Source organism: Lycorma delicatula, chromosome 2 (genome assembly GCF_047948215.1).
Source record: "Lycorma delicatula isolate Av1 chromosome 2, ASM4794821v1, whole genome shotgun sequence".
Taxonomy (NCBI): domain Eukaryota; kingdom Metazoa; phylum Arthropoda; class Insecta; order Hemiptera; family Fulgoridae; genus Lycorma; species Lycorma delicatula.
The window spans coordinates 47,344,097-47,368,594 of NC_134456.1; the positions used below are offsets into that span (position 1 = coordinate 47,344,097).

General features: G+C 31.3%; 1 protein-coding gene across 1 annotated transcript in view; it reads left to right on the plus strand.

Annotated features, from left to right (window-relative positions):
- Positions 1-24,498, plus strand: part of caps (capricious) — a 458,443-nt gene that overhangs the window by 156,904 nt on the left and 277,041 nt on the right. The window contains exon 3 of the mRNA XM_075355233.1: positions 24,226-24,299. The gene's annotated coding sequence lies outside the window, so the exon portion shown is untranslated. The remainder of the gene's footprint in view (positions 1-24,225; positions 24,300-24,498) is intronic.

A 24,498-nucleotide genomic window follows, 5' to 3' on the forward strand; every position in this document is an offset into this window, starting at 1 on the left:
ATTATTAAGGAAAATATATTTGTATTTTTCTTTAAAGATTATACTTGAATTAAAGCTTAATTATTTTCTGTGTTTTTTAACTTAGTGTTGTAAACAAGTTAAATGTAAGAGATGATCATCTCTTACTTATGTTTCTTTATATATGTATTTATTTATTTTCTTATTAAATAAAGACTATATTCAGTTCAATATAAATCCGTAACTAATAAATTCACATTTCCGTGTGGTAGAATAAAAATAATTTTATTTCAGGGTATTTAAATTTAAAAAAATCTTCTATTACTTTCCCGTATAGTTAGCGCTACAGCTCTAGAGAAGGGAAAATATTGTAATCGGTCCAATTTGGGCATATGAGGTTTTCAATGGATCTTGGCGTTTTGACACCTAAGGAACCTGAAAAACCGGATGTTAATATTCGCATGTACGTGTGTGTGTCTTCGGTGTCAGCCTCTAAATCACCTTTTACCTCCAGAACTACTGGATCGATTTTGACCTAACTTGGTCAGGTTACTTCTATATATGAGCACTGACACCTTTAAATTTTTAATATAAAAGGTCAAAATGGTGAGGCTGTAGCGCAAGGTCATTCTCAGTATATTGAGATATCGCCAAATTTAAATGAAATTTTTCTTAGGTTTATTTGTTAACAATTAAAAAATAACAATATATGCAAAAAAATATTTTAAAAATCGTACACCCATCCCAAAAAAATGCTGTAGTAGTCGTCTGCTGTGTTGTGACGTCACAGATGAGCTGTAGAATTAAATAAATGAATATTATTTAAAGTCTAAAAAAATAGCTCGGTTTGGCTGGGTCTCGAACTCGATCACCCGATCGACTCGGCACTTGGTGCGTTAAGCTTCGAGGCTACACCAGTTTGCCGATCGTACAAGCAAAAATTATTCTATGTAAGTTGTGAAAATACATTATTCTACTTAGTAGCGACCGTCGCCGCTAGTACCGCCATATCCACACGAATTAAATACGGTAAGCGCGTGGGCTTTAATTAGAATCATTGAATTAATTAAACGAAAGAATATTATATTTAAATAAAATGAAATATGTTTTTAATTAATTTTTGTGTGTAAGCCGTGCATCAGAAACAACCCACAATTTTAGGACATTCCCGGAACGCGGCTTTAGCCGCGTGCCGGGAAAGTCCTACACAACTGTGTTGTCAGCTCTTTTTAATCCTTTATGCTTACGTTTTATTTTTATCTAGGATTAAAAGAATATTGTATTTTATTTGAAATATTATTTTATAACTAGCAGCCCCGGCAATGCTTCGCTATTGGTAGATTTGAGAATATACGGTATGTAGAGTAAATGAACACAATTGAAAGTGCGATAAAACAATAAAATGTGCATTACGGAACTTCACAAAATTTCCCCTTCTACCCGTTCCCCTTTTCCTCCCGCTGTCCCTTCCCCCATTTCTTTTTCCCTTATTACCCTTCCCTCCTACTTTTTGCCCTTTCTATTTTCTCTTTTCTCCTTTCCATTTCCTTTTCGCCGTTTTCCCATTTTTTATTTTTAAATGTTCCCCTTCTTCCCTTTTACCTTTTCCGATTTTTCCCCCGCGCGTAAATCGGTCCAGTACATTTTTAGCCTATAGCGGACACACTTATCGAAAACATTGAAATGGAATTTTAAAATATTTAGTATAGCGTGCGTTGCTTTTACGTCCATCAGATAGCGCTGTTTTTCACAAAAAGCATGTTTTTACCTGTCACAGGTGTGAAATCTTAGGTATATAAAAAAACGCGTGTATATTCGAATGCAACGTTGTGTCAAAATTTCAAAGAAATCTGTGAAGAATTTTCGGAAATTGAAAATTTTGAACAAACGAATATTTACATTTTTATTTATATAGATAGTCGTATTGATTTAATCAATACAACTATATTCATTTCCTACAAACCATTTATAATTTAAATAAATAATTATTTAATGGTTTGATAATTTTATTAACGTATTTTTTTTTAATCCAATTGTTTTCTTATTTTACTGATTTGTTTGTAAGTTAATTAATAGTTCATTGACTTGTTTTAATACGTATTCAAGACAATTATCCCACTAATAATACACGTTCTTAATTAATGAGACGTAAAAAAAAAATCAATCCGTTTATGATGCAATATGTAACGGCTGTTCTGATTTGTTAGGAGTAAAATAAAGGAATTAACTCTTTTTTTCCCCCTGATTGCTGATGATTGCGTCGTTTCTTTCTTTGTTTCTCCTTTCTTTCTTTCATTTATATTTTTCTTCGTTTCTTTTATTAAACAACAGCTGCAAACGTTATAATAAAATAAAAATTATTAAACTCTGGTAAACTATTATAAGTACCAACTGCTGACTCTAATTCTTTGTTATTAGTTTACTTAATATTGCTAAAACTTATTGGGTTTTTTCACTTTCTTCTTGTATATATATATTTTTTTTCTAAAAAATATATAGACGTCAACAGTCAGCTTCGTATCACAGTGATATGACAGAACCCTTTTTCCAAAATAATTGAAATGTTATAGTGGCATTCTACTTAAATAATAGTGACATGCTAATAAATGGTATTACAAATTTCAATCACTGAAATATAAAAACAGATTAAGAGGAGGGAAAATTCCTATCTAAAGTAATGTTAATATATGGAACATTTTCTCAGAACTCACTGAAATTGTTTGTTTTACAAAAGAGTTTCAAGACTTTTCTATACAACCTGAGTTAATTTTGTTAAAAGAGTTGTTGTATAAACTGAAAATAAAAAAATTAGGATCTTACTTTTAATTTCTTATATTTTTGTATTAAAAACATTTTTACGAATTCAAAAGTGCAGTTTTTAGCTTGAAACAATTAAGCTTAATTCACTGAAACAGTTGAATCACCTGTAAATATTTCAGATATATTGAATTACTGGTTGCAAAAAACTTTACCTTAAATCACAAAAAATTTAATTTACGGAAAACTGTTAAAATCTTCAAAAACTAGCGACCAATTTTACTACAAGCCATCTTCATATGCAGGTTTGTCGTCAAATTCTCCACCTTCTCTTTCATACACACTAACTGCCAAATCACCCCGTCTCACATGCTTGTAGTCTAAATTTTTCATCACTCTTTCAAAATATCACACTTTTTAATATTTCTTCTGTTAAATGTAGCCACTACATCCAATACGCGATATAAACTATCATTTGCATTTTGAGTCTCACCATGGAGACATTTTCTCAGAAGAAAGTTTTTTTTAAATTCTTTAAAAAAAGGTTTAATTTCTTTAAGAAGGGCGTATGGAATTGTATGTTTATGCTTGTATTCAACACCAATACCCAAGACCTTTGCTTTTCTGAATGGACACAATCCATGACAGGGATTTTCGTCCGTAGAATATTTTATGGAAATAAATAGTCCAAACACCTGGTTGCATAGCAACCAAATCTCCAGAATTATTTCTTACTGCTTCCTCATAGGTTTTCAATTGGTCTATTACACTATCAGTTAGGCGTATTTTTTTAGAAAAATTAGAATGGGAGTTAAAAATTTGAAGCTGCGTTGAATATACCAATATGTACATTTGTAAATCTTATTTGCAAGAATATTAGACAGTTGTATCTAGACGTATATGTAAGAGTTTATGAACATAATTATATCCGATGAATATTTAGCGAAGTCAATTTTTTAAATTTTTTTAGAAAAATAGGGGGCGATTTCATAGATTTCTCCTTATTTCCAATATCAGTCTCAGACGTCGATAGCGATTCATAAACATTTTTTTACAGTTTTGTAAACTGTAACCCCTCCTACGATTCCTTTGGGGCCTTAGTTAGACTATTTCTGAAAGGAGGCATATTTAGAATAATTATAAAAAATCTGATGTGGATATCACATGACTTCCTTGTACGCCTATTAAATTACATATACACATTTTTTCTAAAGTGAAATGTACATATTTCATTAATAACTTCTGATATTTATTTAATTTATTTATTTTTCGTTTTTTATTGTTTGTTATTATTGAATTATTATTTATATATATATATATTTTTTTTTAAAGTCAGGGGTTAGTAATTATTAATAAATCAATATATTTAAATTAAAAAAAAAAGTTAAAAAAAGGAGATAAAGTCGGATGCGAACCGATGTGCTTTCCCCTTGTAAGATCCAAATATTTCATTAATTAAAATTTTGTTTGGCTATAACTTCGGAACCAATGAAAATAAGTACCACTTATGATAGATATATTATTAAAAAGTTCTCAATGAGGGCTTATTAATGCAGTTAAGAAAAGGTCCAAAATCCAATATTTTTGAGTTTGAGCTTTTTTGGAAACTATTGGTTCACTCGATTGTAATCAAAAAGGGAGGTGCACAACTACATGTTACAACAGTCCTAAATCCAAAATTTCAACATCCTACGGCTAATGGTTTTTGAGGTTTGCGAGATACATTCGTACGTACGTACAGACGTCACGCCAAAACAAGTCAAAATGGTTTCAGGGATGGTCAGAATGGATATTTCCGTTGAAGTCTCTAAACCGAAATTTTTCATGATCACAAAAACTTACGCGCTTCAGTATTTTAGCTCATTAACTAAGTAATACACTGTAAAAATCACATGTTACCTGTATTTGTTTACTTTCGATGATAACACAAACATAGTAATTATGAAATATCAAGCATTTAAAAAAAAAAATTAGAAAAATCGGTTTACTCGTTCAAAAGTTTATTTGATTTTGTAAAACGCTAATTTTTCTCGATGAAACCAAGTACGTAATTACACATGTAATAGATCTTTTAAAATTAATTACACAATTAAATATCTCACCAATATATAAGTGTTGTACATCAATGGAACCAGTAAACATTGCATTATTTACATGACTGGGAAAAAATTCTTTTTTAATATTTTTTTTTTGGTTCACCACCCCTTAATTATAATTTTCCGACTTTTTCTGAATTGGCAAAAAAAGATAAAAAAAAGATAATAAAAAAAAAATTATCTCTAATATTGAGGTTTTCCGACCTCCGTGACGCGACTGGTAGCGTCTCGGCCTTTCATCCGGAGGTCCCGGGTTCGAATCCTGGTCAGACAGGGCATTTTTCACACACTCTACAAATCATTTATCTCCTCTATACATACAATACAATAAAACAGATTTGAACACCGAATAGAATACTGAAGGGCATTCTGCTGTCTAAATAATGGCAACAGTATTATAAAAAAAAGAATTAAAATCCGAAATAAAATACTAAAAATAAGTACATACAATATACCCTACTGCAGTAAAATTAAAATAAATTAATGAATAACTTCTTATCTGTGATGTCAGGTCCCTATTTATCATCTATTTACGACGTCACAATCCATTCATTACAGATTGAAGAAAAAATAATATTTTAACTTATAAAAACAGAAGATAAATAATACATAAATAAAAGATAAATCTGTACTACTGTAATAGTAAAATTAAATGAATAGTCTATTTTGTATTAGAATGTAACTTCGTTTCCTGGCTTCTACACCACTAACAAACCCCGTTGAAAGTATAAACAAATTTAATATGCAAATAGTTAAAACATATTATAAAGTACTTAAGTAAACTTAAACTATAACAGTAATAGTACAAATTAATCAGTAAATAAATTCTTCCAGTTTATGGTACTCATGTTGACAAACATAAAATAATTAAATTTATCCATTAAATTTTAAAAGATTATCTAATTACATTTTTAGTAATATAAACTGTAATAGATATATTTTGAAACTGTTGTGCTTACAATGCCGGACTTATTTTCTGAAAATACATAGGAACAATATGATATTTAATTCAAAAACAAGATAGAACAACATGGAGCTGCTCTCCATCTTGTTCTATTCTTTGCTAACCTCTTTTTTCGAGCATATTTTCCCTTTTCCATTATCCCATCCATCATTTGAAATCTTTTCCTTTTCTTCCATTTACCAAGCCTTCTATCGCATCCACCAATAAACACTTTCTTCTAAATACAATGTCCTAGTCCAGTGATTCCCAAACTATGCGCCGCGGCGCCCGGGGTAGCCGCGGCCTCTTTACAGGGGCGCTGCGAAATATTGTAAAAGCTTCATAATTAATTGAACCAAGACATTTATAATTACTAATTTAATGTTAATAAGGTAAAAAAATAATAAAGACACACAAGTTTTATTTATTTTTATCTCTTACTTACGAGTAGTCGTACTTTTATTTAGGGTAGGGCGCAATGGAAAAATTTTAATTGAAAAAGGGTGCCGCGACTCGGAAAAGTTTCGGAACCACTGTCCTTCCCGGTTACTTTTCCTATATTTAATCACGTTTGGTATTTTCCTTTTCTCTCCGATTCTCCTTAATTCTTCTTTAGTTGTTATATGGTCTTTCCATGTAACATTTATTATTCTGCACCACACCCACATCTCAAAAGCCTCAATTTGTTTTTTGTCTATCTTTCTCATCATCCATGTGTTAGCTCCAAAGAGCATCACACTCCAAATAAAACATTTCATTAATCTCTTCCTTTACGCTAAGTTTAACTTTCCACACAGCAGTTCTACCTTTATAGTGAACATCTATTTACTTCTTGATATTCTTGTTTTAATGTCTACTATGCAACTCAGGTCATCAGTTATAAAGCTGCCAAGTAGTGAAATTTCTTCACCTGCTCTTAATATAAATCCTCTTCTCTTTTCCACCTAATACCATACATTTTGTCTTCTTTTTTTTATCCTCATACCCTGAGCTTCATTTAAATCATCAAGGATTTCGTTTAGTTTACTTGTACTCTCCGCCAGTACCGCCATGTCATCAGGAAATCGTATACATTCTGTTCTACATCGCCGGATCTTTATTCCTCTTTTCCCATTCAGAAAGCATATAATTTTTTCTTCCAGATGCGTACTAAACAGTTTTTATTACATGCAACTTCCCTGCATCACTCCCATTCCAGTGCCTATTCTTACTGTCACTTTCGTCTCCTACTCTCACTTAAATTCTCTAGTTATAGTATAGCTCTATTATTAGGCGCCTCTATTTCCACTCAACTCCCTTCTTTTCTAAAATTAGCAGTAATTTATCCCATAACTCTGTCAAATGCTTTTTCTAGGTCGATAAATCCAAATACTCTCTCCGCCTAAGTAAAATGAAGTGTAGTCTTGTACAGTCTCAGGTCGACCATTCGTGAGGTGTGCGGTTAATTGAAAAACAACCACCAAATAAAACCGGTTTCTACGATCTAGTATTCATATCCGTATAAAATTAACTGCTTTTACTAGGATTTGAACTTTGCGATGACAAGTTCACCTTTAGACCAACCAATTTGTTGTATATCCTCTTATTTAGAAACATTAATATGCGCATGCGCACAGGAGCTAAAAACTACGCCGCTATGGAACTGTGAAGCGCACAGTTCCATACAAATCTGTATGTATCTTTTTCATAAACTGGATGATTGCTACTGACATTAAGCTTAAGGATTATATATTGTACAAGTATAAAAAAGAATTAAAGAAAAAAGGACTCATGTCCTTTCACATAGCCTTTCACATACGTTTCTATGTTCTTCACACTTCTTTATAGTTCTTTTCTTTTCTGTTGGTACCATTATTGTATCCCGGAAGTCCTCTGGCTACTTTCCTTCTTCAACTATTCCACTGTATAGATCTAGTAATAACAAGAGTATTGTATAATATTTTTAATTAAAATTTTTGATTAGATTGTACCAATATTGCCAAGCTTCTTTACAATACTTTACTTACAACAAGCCAATTTTTAACATTTAAAAACTCGTTTAATTAATTTAAACTTACCCGTTACATTTTTCTGAAAATATTTAGATATTTCAATTACTCACTATATAATCTGCAAACTGCTACCTTATAAGATACCTTAATCCTGAAATTCGACATAATTATCACATTAGATTATGCTTAGAAAAATTACAAAGCCAAAACTTCCGCAGAAAAAAAAGTTGATGTTATGAGGCCTAAGCATTTAAAACGAAAATTTCAAATGGAAATTTTTTAAATATATATAACGCTATGCATCATATACATATTATTTTTTTAATTCGTTGACAGTTTTCATATGAATGACGTCGTATACTTAAAATAATATGAAATATTACTTTTTATGAGTACAATAAAATGGAATAATTAAATTTTCTGATTAATTTTTATACTTTTATTGTAATACATTTTTTAAGTTCTATTAACGTATTTGATAATATGTTTTAATTATTTTAACATTAAATTGGTGTTTATTTTCAGTGGGTTTGTTTTAACCGAGAAATGGTGTAGTTTATTTTTAAAGAAATTTTAAAATGTTAAGGGGTTCAACAACTTAGGTCGTGATTTAAGTTTCGGAATAAGGTCAATTCATTACAACTTTCAACAATGCTCAGTTATTCTACCTTAAGGAAGATTGCGAGATGTGGAGAGAGGTATATGTTTTATACATGATGTATTCTATTCAACTTACCTGTTCCACGATAAACTTTCCTAATAGTCTAATCATTTTTCAGTCAAAATATTAACGATCAATATAATCTATAAAAAAGGGTCTACTTTTATTTTATTTATCCAGCAAGGGTATACAGTTATTGTTATTATTTGGTGCATCCGACCTCTATTTTCCTTAATAAAAAAATGTTTTAATTCTTTACCAAAGAATAGAATTCTTTGGCTTCCCACTTTTCGTGCTGCTATCCGGGGTCCGTTTCCAAATTTTTTGTGACAATCTACCAATCTGCATTTTGCGTACGTGGCCATATTATGAAAACATTACTTTTCAATTTTGTACTCTATTGAAAAGTATATTATTTTTTCCGTAATGTTTTGGTTATTCCACGATCCATCAGAGACCTGTAGACTTTTGACAACAACATTCCTACAGAACATTATATCGTTCGCTGCGATTCTTCTTTTATCGAAATCTCTGCACCGTACGTAACTCCATTTTTTTATAAATGAAGGAAACACCCGATTTTTTTTTTTACATTGATTTATCAGAATTCCAGAGAACAGAATGCAGTTGCCGAATAATAAATAGATTTTCCTTTCTTGACTTTATTTAAAATCAGTGGCGGCTGTTGTATAGGCACAGTGGAACTGCAACACCTCCTATTTCCACTTGATATTATTGATAACAATTAATATGATGAGTCCTTTTTCCTTTAATTCTTTTTTATACTTGTACAATATATAATCCTTAAGCTGAATGTCAGTAGCAATCATCCAGTTTATGAAAAAGATACATACAGATTTGTATGGAACTGTGCGCTTCACAGTTCCATAGCGGCGTAGTGTTTAGCTCCTGTGCGCATGCGCATATAGGAAGCTGCACGTGAGGCTGCGAGGGAGAGAAAGTACTGTCCCTCCCGCAGCGGCGACCCTGGTGTGATGGTGGAAGATAGTTTTTTTACGCCGCGTGTGTTGTGCTTAAAAACCGTGTACCATATTCATGAATGTGGTAAAGTATAGAATTAGATTATTATCCTGCTTCTAGCTATTCTATTTGATTCATTTTTTTTCAAAACAATAAGAATAGATTTCATTTTTGAATGAATAGATCAAACTGAAACTGTAACAATTTAGGTTAAAGTAAGTAAAAAATGTTTGATTTTGTTCTTTTAGGATTTTATCTAGTTTCTGAATAAGTTTTCTTTTTATATATGCTTGCTTCCTTTTACATAATTTCCAAATAAAGGCTAAAAAGTTTCTAGAGCAGCACCTCCACTAATTTTAGCTACGAGCCGCCACTTTTTAAAATATTAATACTTAAATTTATATACAAATTAAATTATATAAAATGGTGTATGGTTATGGTAGATATTTTGGCTAATGAGCGTAAGGAATGCTACATTTCCAAGGTAAATAACCTATTGACGCCAGAACGAAAATAGGTGATTGAAGACCGGGACCTTGCGTCTTGGTCGGTCAGGTGGGACGAATGCCCCACAGGTCGCTACACGCATGGTATATTTCCTATAGTGTCTGATTTAGGTGCGATTGGATGGATCTCCCCCAATCGGTATTTCACTCAGTTTCTCTCCAGGCATGGTGCCTTTCGGGCGAGTTTGGCTAGGTTTCGTTTGGTGGATTTGAAACAATGCCCGGATTGCGGGACTGATAATACAGTGGACCACGTCCTCTGCGTCTGTCCCCGATGGTCGAACGTTCACGAGCTGAACGTATTTGAGAGAATACATTCCTATCTGGATTTCCGTATTAACTGGATGATCCGTGAGGAGTGGTCTATATTGGCTGGTTTCTTCGCGCCCTTGCGAAGGGGTATAGGTCTGCAGAGGAAGTTTAATCGAGGTACTCGATCGTGGTAGGATCCCGGTTTGCTAGGGTTCCGGCTTAGGCATTGGATTGGTGGGAAGTAGGCGCATTGGCATCGTGCCACGGTTATATTTGTATTGTTTGTGATTCGTTTTGGGGCTCCCGTTAGTGGGGGTGGTCTCGCCTCCGGGGTACTTTAACTCGTGCGATCGGGGACGTGGCTTCCCTCCGCCGGTGGCAGTCCTGATCGTGACTTGATAATGCCACGCGAGACATCATGATTGGACCGGGTGAGGGTGCGGGTTTTGTCCCCGGCTCCTGCTTGGACTGTGAGGTTTCGTTCTCCTTCTTAAGTGACCTAAATTGGTCGACTTGTTTGGGTGTAGGTTGAATTTCTATGTTACGTTAGACATAATTTGATTGGTATGAGTGTAGCACTGATTTAACTTTAAACTCGTTCGTTTTCTGAGGCATTTACAGTAACGAACGGTGTTGTGAAATATTTACTAGGCGCGGGGTACGCGCTTCCGCGGTTTCAGTCAGTTAGTTTGAGGGAATCATGTTAGGTTGGATCTAAAGATTTCCGTTTGAAGCCTACGTGATGGCGAAATTCTTTATATATTTTACTGATGCAAATGTCTACCGAGGCATTTACATCGGTGACATCCCAACCGAGGCCTGGCTGATGACTGTGAGATGTTAACAGTTAGAGGGTCTAAAGACAACCTTCGGTAAAGCCCTTCAGGGCTTGGAACAGAGGAGGTGGTGTGGCGACCGGTAACGTCACAAGATGGGTGTCTTCCCCCTACGGGTTTGGGATGTATGGTTATGTATTATGGAAATAAAAGTTAGCGGAAGTTAATAAAGGTATGATTGATGGATAAACAGAAATAAATCGTTTGTTTTTAGTTTTATTTTGTTTAATATATGTTTAAAAAAAAAATTGGATTAAAATTAAAAAAATTAAACTTTATTATTATCTTCTCAATAAACTCGACGACTATTATTTTACGTTTTTTTCTTTTTTTTTAAAAAAATGTATAATTATCCAATATTTTATATGAATATCTGTTATGTAAATACTTATGTTCCTTTTATTTGTTTGTAACGTATATCTAAACCAGACCGAAATAAAATTACAGGAACTACCTCATAAAAAAGATAAATTTTTTAAGCAAAACGGCTATTAGATCCATATCAAAACAAAAGAAGTTAAATATATTTGCTCTTTCAATGGTAGTGTTCCCACTCTTTCTCGAAACAGTAGCAGTAATAATGACTGTACTCAATTTGTCGAGATGCGTTTCAGTGTTATATGCCATCTGGTTTATTTGTTGTCATGGGTTTTTTTTTTATATTACACAGTAACTTAACACAAATCGTTTTTTTTTTTTAGAATGAAGCTTGGATACAGGAAGATTGCCAACTGGTTTACCCTGTTTTATTCCTTCTTAAGGAAATTTATTTTTATTCGGTGTCAAGTTTTAATGTAAAAACCTATCACGTTTATTTGGGCATTACTTAACTTTCAAGGTTACCTCGTCTTTTTGAGTAAAAGTATTCAAAGCTTTATGTAGAGATTATTAAAATTTTTACTAGCTAAATCCAATTAATCCTGAAGTTTTAATTATATTTATATCTGTAAATTTGATTTGTATATGTTTTTATTCCAAATCGGAAAGACAAATTCGGTTATTATCGTCTCAGAATGTTTGGTAGAACTTTAATAGTGATAAATAATAAGGATTGAAAAATATTTTTTCTATTTTATTTTATTGAGGATCAAATCCTAGTAAATGTTAGTTACTTTATATGGATTTGAACACTAAGAGTAGATACCGGTGTAAATTAATTACACCGGGGTAATTCCGGTTGAATTAACCACACATCTCAGGAATGGTTCATTTGAATTTTTACAAGACTATACCTCAACAGATTCCAACGTATACATTTAGCCTTAGGAATCATCTTAAGGTATTACTTCAGAGGATGATATGTTAATGAATGTAAATGAAGCATAGTCTTGTACAATTTCAGGTCGACCATTCCTGAGATATGTGGTTATTTGAAACTCAACCACCAAAAAACACCGGTATCCACGATCTAGTATTCGAATCCGTATAAAAGTAACTGCCTTTACTAGGATTTGAACCTTAGAATTCTCGACTTCGACATCAGCTGATTTGCGATGATGAAGTTCACCATTATACCCACCCGGTGTGTCGAGTCTGCTGTAGTCGTCCTCCTTTCTTTTTCCTGTTTTGCCTTCGGTAATTACCGTTCAGATAATACTTCAGAGGATTAATTGAGGATGATATGTATGAGTGTAAATGAAGTGTAGTCTTGTACAGTTTCAGTTCGACCATTCCTGAGATGTATGGTTAATTGAAACCCATCCACCAAAGAACACCGGCATCCACGATCTAGGATTCATATCCGTATATAAAAATAACTGACTTTACTAGGTGCTGTAGTTGTCTGCTGTGTTGTAACGTCACAAGTGAGGGGTAGAATTAAATAAATGAACAATATTTAAAGTGTACAAAAATTATTTCTATTGGTCAGTGGTATTTCCACACACGCGCGAATGAAATACAGCGTGCGCGCACGCTTTAGTTCAATCATTGAATTAAAAAAAAAAATTATATTTAAATAAGATTATAAATGTTTTAAATTAAATTGTGTTGCGGATTTTTTCTGATGCACGGCTTGCATCAGAAAAAATCCGCATGACGGGAAAGTCCTATAACTGTTGTCAGCTTTTTTTCATTCCTTCTGAGTGTTTTTCTGTCCATTCTTGTATCCCTTTTGCTCCTCCTTTTCTTGTGAGGAAATTTATTCTGAAATTTTTTTAAATTTGTTTCTGTTTTATTTATTAATTCTTTTTAAATGATGTTGTATTGATTAGTTATTGAGCATTTTGATAGTTTCTCTTGATTCTTCCAGAAAAATGGTGGAGCAGTACCTATTTGTAATTGAACGGCATTATGTACTAACATATTTACCACTGGTGAAGTAATTTATAATTTTATTACGATGTGAATAAAATATTTTTTTATTAGTTTACAGTATAATAACTCTATTGTTTTTTAATGAAAAATTATTATTAGATATTTACAGAATATTATTAAGGGGGATGGGGAGAAATGTTTTGAATATAAATTGTAGAATTTGATGAGTTAAAGGGAGGAATGATATAAGTTCAATAAGCCTCTACTATTGTTCATTACCCATGATTGTTTTATAGAAGGGGTTGAAAGAGCCGAAAGGGGTTGCCAAAAAGGGTGGGACGTGTCGTGGTGATGTCGGTATGGACGTAGCTTAGGGTGTTGTTTTGGGATGAGAAGGGAGTCTGGGGGTGGCTCAGTGAGAAAACAACTAAACTAAAATGACCAAACTTTGTAAGGTCATAACTCGGTCCAAACTATGCAGATTAATTTTCACTTTGGGCCGTGAGTGCTGTGCCACCAGTACTGCAAGCTAAACGATTCACTTGCCATCTGTTATTACCGAAAGAAACGAGTTTGTAATGACTCTAGTTTACTTACTTCCGTTCTGTTACATCTGTAGTCGTCCGTAACGAGTGTTCACCCAAAATTTTCCTCTTCCTTTAACCGGTGCACTTGATTATTCGTTGATTTTCTGAATTATAATAACGTGTACATTACTGCAGTCGTGTTCTATCGTATTCTATGCGTGTAACGGATTATTATTTATATATGTATGCGCATAATCGAAATACGAATCTGTTCTTAATTACCTACATAAGTAAGTTTTAGTTACTTTTTTGATACCTTTCTTTTCTTTTTCCTGTTTAGCCTCCGGTAACTACCGTTTAGATAATTCTTCAGAGGATGAATGAGGATGATATGTATGAGTGTAAATGAAGTGTAGTCTTGTACATTCTCAGTTCGACCATTCCTGAGACTTTTTTGATACCTATCACGCAGTATTTTATGATAAATGGAATGGAATATTTTATCCAAAATTAGGTATTTTGGATAAATAGAATAATAGTATTTTAGAATAAATTGAGTTTGTATTATATGTTATTGAGATTATGGAAATTAATCGCAGGGGAAATTATTTCTTATACATTTACATATAAATTTAAAATTATTTTAACTTATATTTGCATTTTTTTTTAGACGAATACCTTTTATTGTCGTTATAATTTGTTTGATGTTATTTTACATGTTTAAAAATATAATTGGAAAATAGTTGAAATTCTTTTGCTTTAAATGGATCCACAGTGTTATTTAATATAAATTATCCTTTTACATCAAACATGATTGTCCTTGAAAATTGTTATTTAAAAAAACATTTACTAGTAATTAATTATTCAATTTTTTTTATTTTCGCTTTAACAAATTTATTACTATTATATATATATTTGTAATGAATATAACAATAATAAACTGCTTATATATATACTATAACTACTTAAAATACGAAAACATTGCTAAAAAAAAAAAAAAAAAAAAATGTGGACACATGACTTCCTTGTTCGCCTATTAAATTCCATATATGCACTTTTTTTTAAATAAAAAGTACATAAATTTTTATTTCATTAATGACTTTGATATTTTTTATTATTATTATTATTATTATTATTGAATTATTATTTATCGTAGAATTTTTTTACAATCACAGGTTAATATTTTTATTAATAAATCAATATATTTAAATTAAGAAAAGAAGGAAAATTAAGAAGAAGGAAGAAGAATTAAGTCTAATTCGAACAGCTGTGCCTTGTAAGAACCAAATATTTCATTAATTAAAATCTTATTTGTCTATAATTCTGACACCAATGAAAATAAATACCACCGATATATCGTTGAAAAGCTCACAATGAGGGCTTATTGCGGCTGTTAAGAAAAAGGTTAAAAAATCCAAAATTTTGGATTTTGGGCTTTTTTGGACACTTTTGGTTCATTCGATTGCAGTTAAAAGGGGAGGTGCACAACTAGATTTTACAACAGTCCTAAATCCAAAATTTCAATATTCTCCGGCTAACTGTTTTTGAGTTATGCGAGACATACATACGTTTTTGATACATACATACGTACAGGCGTCACGCCGAAATTAGTTAAAATGGGTTCAGGGATGGTCAGAATTAATATTTTTGTTGAAAACAGTAAACGAAAATTTATCACAATACTTTCTTACTTCCTTACTTCGTACGTGGAAGTAAAAACAGAGAAAATAACGCTGAAGACACAAAACATATTACGCTGACGTGTATAAATTTATCGTCATTTAAAATTATAATTCCAGGAATAAGAATTACTGAAACCCTTTAAGTAAACAAACAAAATTCATTAAATATTGCAGCAGACAAATTAAACACAACAAACCAGAACGGTAATAGTTAGATTTTAATTAATCATAACAAAATATTACATAGGACAAACTGGGCGAGTTGATTTGAGGGAAACCACAATAAAGTTAAATATTGCTATACATAAAAATAAGAATATAAAAATTAAAATATCAACACAGTTGAACAATGAGATTTGATCAAAAACAAAACATAGAAAACGGATTCTTTCGTTCGTATCAAGTAGCATATGGTGCGTTGATTTGTTTGCTGTATATGCTCACATTTTTATTTTTAATCGTTCGTTCGAACGATTTATACTTGATACGACATTTCGATGAGCCGGTCGTGAATCTCACCCTGTAACTTAACAGCTGCACGAAAGTTTTCACTAAATGGATTCAGTACCCATCTCTTCAAGAAATCATTTTTATCTTCCAGAAAATATTCCGCCAACTGAATTCTTATCTCTTGCAAACGCATCTTCACGCTATCCAAACTGTGGTAAATAACAGTGCGGTATTTTTCATCCAAATTTTTCTCAATATAATTTGAAGTGAGCGGAAGTATATCATTTTTTTTTTCTTTCAAGCGAACAATACAAATATCAAGCTTCTTAATTAAAGCATGAACTTTGTCTGTCATTAATAAAATGACACGACCTTTTTATCACGACCTTGTAAATTCACATTCAAGTAGTTTAAATACGGAAATACTTCAGCTAAGTTAAGGCAAGTAACATATACTCATTATTCTGTAAAACCATCGAGAATGGAGTTTGTTTATCCCGGAAAAATATACTATTTCATCTAGCAATTTAAATAACCAGGTTATAGCACTTTCCCCGCGGTAACCATCTGATTTCTTTGTGAAAAAGAAGAGAATTTTTCTCTTCGCTTATTTCATCGCTTACTTTAGCAAACAGCCGAAGCTAAATATTTTTAACTAGGTTTCACTGGGTTTTTCTTCGGGGGTTCGCAAAATAATCATACATATATATTTTTTTTTACTTTTTGGGGGGTCGTAAAACTAAAAAGGTTGATAATCGTTGGTTAAGTTTATAAAAAAATATATCAATAATGTTTATCGTTATTAACTTGAAAATCTAATTTTTTTTTTACTTTCAATGGAAAATTAAAAACATTTAAATTTACTTCGATTTAATAATTAAATTTAACTGAGTTACGTTTGAAATATCATTAATGGAATATGTTATGTCTTCTATGGGTGATTTTATATAAACAATCTGGGATAATAGTTTTTTACTTCTTTGTACGAAGTAAAGGAAGAATTGTGATCGCGAAATATTTCGGTTTTCAGATTTCAACGAAAATATCCATTTTGAACAACCCTGAATCCATTTTGACTAGTTTCGTCGTGACGTCTGTACGTACGTATGTATGTACGTATCTTCCATAACTCAAAAACGATTAGCCGTACAATGTTGAAATTTTTGATTTAGAACTGTTGTATCATCTAGTTGTCCTTCCCTTTCGACTTGACCAAAAAGGCCCAAAATGCAAAAGATTTTACTTTGGAATTTTTGTTAACTGTAATAATAAGCCCTCATTGAAAGCCTTTCAACGACGTATCTATCGTAAGTGGTACTTATTTTCTTTGGTTTCAGAGTTATAGCCAAATAAAATTTTAATTAATGAAATATTTTGATCTCACAAGGAGAAGGAACATCGGTTCGAATTCGACTTCATTTACATTTTTTTTAACTTTTTTTTTAATTTAAATATATTTATTTATTAACAATTATTTACCTCTAATTATAAAAAAATATTTTACAATAAATAATAATTCAATAATAAAAATAAAAAATATGAAAAAAAATCAGAATGTATTACTGAAATAAAATTTTAATATCCTTTTAAAAATGTGTGTGTGTAATTTAATAGACGTCCAAGGAAGTTATATGATGTCCACATCAGTTTTTTTAAATAGTTTATATTAAAATTTTCCTAATATTACTAGTCAAAGATTAGAAATTGAAAACAAATAGATACGTAGTAGTTCTACCAGAGATGTCTGAATAGTGTGAAAAGCTGGTAAATTTTCAATAATTTCAGTTTTATATAGTAAATTTTGATAGTAATCCATTTTGAAATGAATAAATTAATTCACTAAGACAGAACATTAGTGCGTCAGTGAATTATTAAGATAATGAGCAGATTGTATTGAATTCCTTTAAAATTCATTTATTTACTAAATTTTCTTATTTCATTTAGTTATAAAGAATTCTTGTAATAACAATTAGATTAATTAATGTATTTAATACACGGATAAGTAGAGGGACACTGAAAAAACTAGATTTACACCCTGTTACTGAACAATTTTTAATACAATATTTTACAGGGCTAGAGTACTAAATTGGTCATTTAATTCAACAGTTACGAGAAAAATTAGAAACCTTATGAATAAACTTATTCGGACGCTCGACTTGACCAATGCTTTGAGAAAATTATTGAATCTAATTTTACCACTCAAGTGGTCATGTATTTACCTTACACTTATCGTTGTTTATTAACACCATATGGTTTTATTGAAGCGTTAAAGGATTTTTGTTAAAAGATTATTCAGTTTAAACATTATGCTCGGTTTATGAGGGTTATATAAACTAATCGAAAATTTGTGATTTAACTAAATGAAATTAAAACAAACTTCAGCTATTTTAACGAGATAATGAAAACAAGGTTTTTTTTAAAATAGTTTTACTTTCCTGGAAAATATATAATTATATTAGAGGGAAACGTTTGGTGATCGTGTGAAAAATAGGATATTGGGGTTTTTGATAATTTTTACATTTTAGATGCAGCTGCGTGTTTATCTAGACCAAAAAAACATAATTATTTGCGTATGTATATGTGCCGCACTGCTTTTGGTCTTACATCCCAGAATTAATTGACCGTTTTTATTTAAATTTGGGTGCAATATTTTTATATATGTGTCGGGCACTGATCACATTGATTTTGTTTTTCAAATTCGAGAGAGGGAGATATCCTGGCAAAACAATTTCGATTTTCTCCAAAGACATTTTAGAGGAAACTTTACTGAATAAAATATGTTACCTACAATATACGTATAAATAATCTCAAAAGTTATTTTTCAAAAATCAACACACCTCTTAAGATTTAAAAGCTACATTTTTTCTTCCTTGTTCGAAGTAAAGGAAGTATTGTGATGGCGAAAAATTTCGGTTTTCAGATTTCAACGGAAATATCCATTTTGACCATCCCTGAATCCATTTTAACTAGTTTTGGCGTGACGTCTGTACGTAGATATGTATGTATCTCGCATAACTCAAAAACGATTAGCCATAGGATGTTGAAATTTTGGATTTACTTGTAGGACTGTTGTAACATCTAGTTGTGCACCTTCTGTTTTGATTTCAATCGACTGGTCCAGAAGTCCTAAAAAAGCCCAAAATCCAAAAAAATTGGATTTTGGACTTTTTCTTATCATCCCAACTTCATAGGAGAGGACACCCGCTTTGTGACACTTCCGGTCGCCACACCACCACCCCCGTTCTTAACCCTGATGGACTTTTAACGGGAGTCGTCTTTCGCCCTCTAACTTTTTACATCTCATATTAATAAACAAGGCCTCGTTGGGATGCCACCAATGTAAATGCCTCGGTAGACATTTACATTGGTGATTTTTAAACTCGGCTTTTACCTTCGCTGCACGCCTCGTTCGTCTTGAACGTCCTACATCGTTACCCTCTGAACTAGCTAACCGAGTTCGCGAAAGCAGGAACCCGTACCTAGTTCTACATTTACTGAGCCAATTTCGTGTAAATGTCTCATATTCGAGGCAAATGAATAACAGCATACCACCAAAAATGTTGTTCGCAACAACGAAATTTAGTCCTAGTGAACTCGACTTCAGTTCATACCCCTGACTTGGTTCCTGTATGGACTCCGGTCTGATCTACCAGGGAGAGGCGGACAAACCTACTCCCACTCAGCTCCATCGCAAAGTCCCGCGTGACATTTACTCACTTACAGCCATCGTCGAGATGCCGCTACACCTCACGACTGCATGGGACTTTTTCTTAACAACAGTAATAAGCCCTCATTGAGAGTTTTTCAACGATATATATAAACATTAGTGGTACTTATTTTCATTGGTTACAGAGATATAGCCAAATAAAATTCTAATTAATGAATTTGGATCTTAGAAAGGGAAGGCACATTGGTTCGAATCGCATTTCATCTCCTTTTTTGTACTTTAAATATATTAATTTATTAATAATTATTAACCTCTGATTGTAAAAAAAAAAAGTTTTACGGTAATAATAGTTCAATAATAAAAAAACAAAAATTGAAAAAATATCAGAAGTTATTAATAAATTAAACATTCTAGAAAAATTAATTTATATAATACATTTTTTCAAAATGTAATTATAAAACGAAATATTGCTGTTTTGAATGTTTTTTATTATCATTAACGATTCAAATGAAATTTTCTTTTAAGGAAATACTAAAATTTAATTTCTAATAATAATTTCGGATAATCCTAATTCAAATTTATTTCGATAATAATTTAACAAGTAAATATACAAAGTTCTATTCTCTGGAATACCTAGAGCAACATAAAATATCCAGTGCCAAAGGTAATAATACATAAATTATAGCGTAATCTAAATACAGTTAATCTAAAGTTTGTCACATCGAGTCTAGTTCATTACTAATCATTTCATATAAAGCGGTGTGCGGTTCTATCAACAGTAGTACAAAACCTTGATCATAATTGTACATTTTTAACACTTTTAATTTTATTGGTTCTAATTTAGAAAACAAAACACTTGTATCCTAAATACTGGCAAACCATTTCTTTAATAAAGATATTTTCAACATTTATACGCTTTATACTATTGTCTAAGATATTATAAATTTTAGGTCCTAAATAGATAAACGATTTTCGAAACCGTTCTTTAAATACAGCCGGGATTTGTGTATTTTCTCATCCGTATAGCTTGTATTGTACCACATTATTTATTTTATGATCTTTAAAACTATTGAAAAATACTCTTAATACTTTGTATATGTATCGATTCTTTACGGGTAAAATATTTAGTATTTTGAAAACCTCAAGTGATGAAACTGCTTTTGAAATCCATAATTCTAATTATTCTTTTTTGTGTTATTTCCACACTTGTTAAGTGAGATTTATAAGTGCCTGCTCAACATTCAAGTCTAGATTTATCCAGCGTATTATATATACAAACCAGTCGTGTTTTATTGCAGAAATGTCGTAACTTGTAAAATTTATACGAGTATAATAGTAATTCTTTCCTTAATTTTAATATGTGAGGATTCCAACTTAATTCAGAATTTATAATTAGGCCTAAGTATTACTTAAAAAATAATGATTTGTTTTTCTGGGTTGTGTTTGTTGTTAGAGATCATTAGAGTATAACTTATAGGCTCAGTCATAGTAACCTATACAGGTTATTATGCTATGCTAAGCAAATATAATTCCACGGTGCACTTTATTAGCAAATGTTTACACACGTGTTCGACTACAAATTGTATTCAATAATATTACATGCTGTGCTATCTATTGACGAATTCAAAACTATAAAATCATACGATAAAAGATAATTTGTCGTCAATATAATTTTACGTATACATTATTGTATATATATTTATGTTACTTGATTAAATTGATAAAGTAATATTATTACTTGATTATTAAATTAAATTTTTTTATGTAATGTGGAAATTATTATTAGTAGTATTATTTAAGTTTAATTAAACATGACCACCCCCAAACATCTTCCCCGTGGCCGCGAGGATGGTGAACTAAAAGGTAATTCTGGCAAAGAAGGAAAATATAACGTAGCAAGATCGAAATCCTGGTCAAACTAAATTGATAAATTTTCCAATATGCCCACAAAAATATCTACCTTTAAATTACGGTAGGATTTTAATAAGAAACTATTGTTTCTTTTGAAAACATGCTTCTTTTATAGTAAATTAATACAGTGTGAATCACACTGAGTATGTTCGTAAAAGTAAAGTAAAGGTTGTTAATTTTTCAAAGGTCTAAATTTATTATACTAACAGCTGTTTTTAATTTTTACAAATTAAAAACATTTTAATTTTTAAGTAAAACATTTTTACTTCCTTGTACGAAGTAAAGAAAGTATTTTAATCGCGAAATATATCGGTTTCCATATTTCAACGGAAATATCCATTTCGACCATCCCGTCATCACGTGACGTCTTTACGTACGTATTTATCTCGCATAACTCAAAAATGATTAGCCGTAGGATATTGAAATTTTTGATTAAGGACTGTTCTAACATCTAGTTGTGCGCCTTCCCCTTTTGATTGTAATCGACTTGACCAAAAAAGCTTAAAATCCAAAAAATTGTTTTTTGAACTTTTTCTTAACAGTAGTAATAAGCCTTAATTGAGAGCTTTTCAACTCTGTATCATACGTGGTACTTGTTTTCATTGGTCACAGATTTATAGCCAAATAAAACTTAAATTAATGAAATATTTGGATCTTACAAGGGGAAGGCACATCGGTTCAAATCCGACTTCATCTCCTTCTTTTTATTTTAAATTAAATATATTTATTAACCTCGGATTGTAAAAAAAAATTAATAATTCATTAGTGATTAATTCATTTTTCCTTATTTCAAGCTCTAGAATCAGTTACAAAATTATTTCCCCTTACTCCAGAATCACTGTTTATTTTTAAAATAATTTTTTCTTTACACTTAATAGTATACGTGTATGATGTAGAAAATGTGATTACCTGTACAATTAATTTATTTTTATAATCTGTATATCATTTGAATGATTTTTGTTTTTACATTTTTCATTAAATGATTTTTTCGTCGTAATTTGTAAAACTACGGTTTATAAACTGTTCTTAGTTTACTGATTATTTATAGTAGATGTTGTACTTTTTAATTTCAATTTCTTGATTCAAAAAAAAAATTTTTTCCCTTTTTATATCAATTTCTGTTATATTATCAACACGCGCGCACCCACACACACACACACATAAATACTTATGTATGTGTTTGTGTGTATATATACATATACATTTACACACACATATATATATATATATATACTTTCCTGTCAAATTAGCGATATAGCATAGCTATTACTCTAGAAGAGAAAGTATTGTAATCGGTCCAATTTGGGCTTATGGGGTTTTACGTCTGTATATGGAATATTGTTGCCATTAAATTTTGAAACGGTGGGGGTGGTGTGGCGACCGGTAACATCACAAGTTGAGTTGTCTTCCCCCTACGGGGTTGTGATGGCATTAAATTTTCAACTTTAAAGGTGAAGTGTGAGGCTGTAGAGCAAGGTCACCCTCAGTATCTCGAGTTTTCGCCTAATTAATGTCATATTTTTCTTAAACACATTTGTTAACAATTAAAAAATAGCAGTATTTATCAAAAAAAATTTTTGCAAAATTCCCCCCCACACTCGACTACCAGCTCAAAAATAGCACGAAAAAAGACTATACAACGCAACCTGTGTTCGTGAAAAGAGACCAGAAGTTTCTCTAAATGAGTTTTTCTAAAAATGCTCTAAACTAGTGGCTAAGTAGGTAAACTGCGTGAATAGCCGGTCACCACAGGGTGCACGACTGTCGCAGTCTGCAACTTGGAATTCTCCTTTTTTCCTTCGGGAAATTCCGCTTTCCCTTTTTTTCATTGACCGGGGAATTTTAAATTCCACAGGGTTGCCAATCAAACTATTTTTTGAAGTTTAAATTTTAATTATTTATTTTATTTAATTTAGTTAATATTTCAAAGGTTGGTAAGACTGACGTGCAGCTGTTGTAGTCGTCTGCCATGTTGTGACGTCACAGGTAAGAGGTAGAATTGAATAAATATATAATATTTAAAGTGTAAAATAGCGACTCAGTCAAGCTGGGTCTCAAACTCGATCGCCCGGTCGACTCGGTACCTGGTGCGTTAAACCTCGCGGCTACACTGGTCTTCTGACCGTACGACCATACAAGCGAAATTTGTTCTATGTAAAATTACATAAGTTTAGTTTGTGCTGACCCACCCGCTCGAATTAAATGGGGTAGCTTGCGTGCTCTTTATTTAGAATCTTTGAATTAAATAAACGAAAAAATATTGTATGTAAATAAAATGATGAATATATTAAATTAAGTTGTGTATATAAGCCGTTACAACTCAGAAACTGAGTTGTCTGATTTTTTATTATTGAAATTTATCTGTAATATATATATATATATAAATTACATTAATTACACCTTATAACGTATGAAGAATAATGATGTATTGAAGTGGTTTTGTAATAATTATTAATTGTTGTGTTATTTCGCTTAATTAATACCTTAGAGAGAATCAAAATTACCTCCTTTCTCTTTAGAAATCCTTTTATACATTCATTTCCTCATTATCATTTTCTTTAACCCTCTTCTCGTATATCTTTTAACCCTTTTCATCAAGTCTTCAGAGGATTGTTTAAGATTATAAATTTACATTTTAAAAATAAAATATTTCCGTTCAATACTGCTTTTAATGGCTAGTTAATTAAGTCTTATAATAGTTATTTGATTTTAATTATTTTTCACTAGTATTTTTTTGTTTTCTGTTTTTAGGTGAGTTATACAATATTATTCATGAGATAAGTGATTCATAATTAAGTGGAAACTAATATTAGCTGTTTGTATAGGTAAGAATTATCTTTAATTTCATTTTAGTCTCTTTTATTAAGTTACCTTTGTTGTTTTATGGTTATTACATTTTGTTCTAAAATAGGTATATTCTGCACTATGGTCTGTGGTAAAATTAATGAAGATCTGTACATAAAACAATAGTTTATGAAGAGGTTTTTCTTTTTTCTTAAAGAAAAAATGATAATCGTTCTGAAT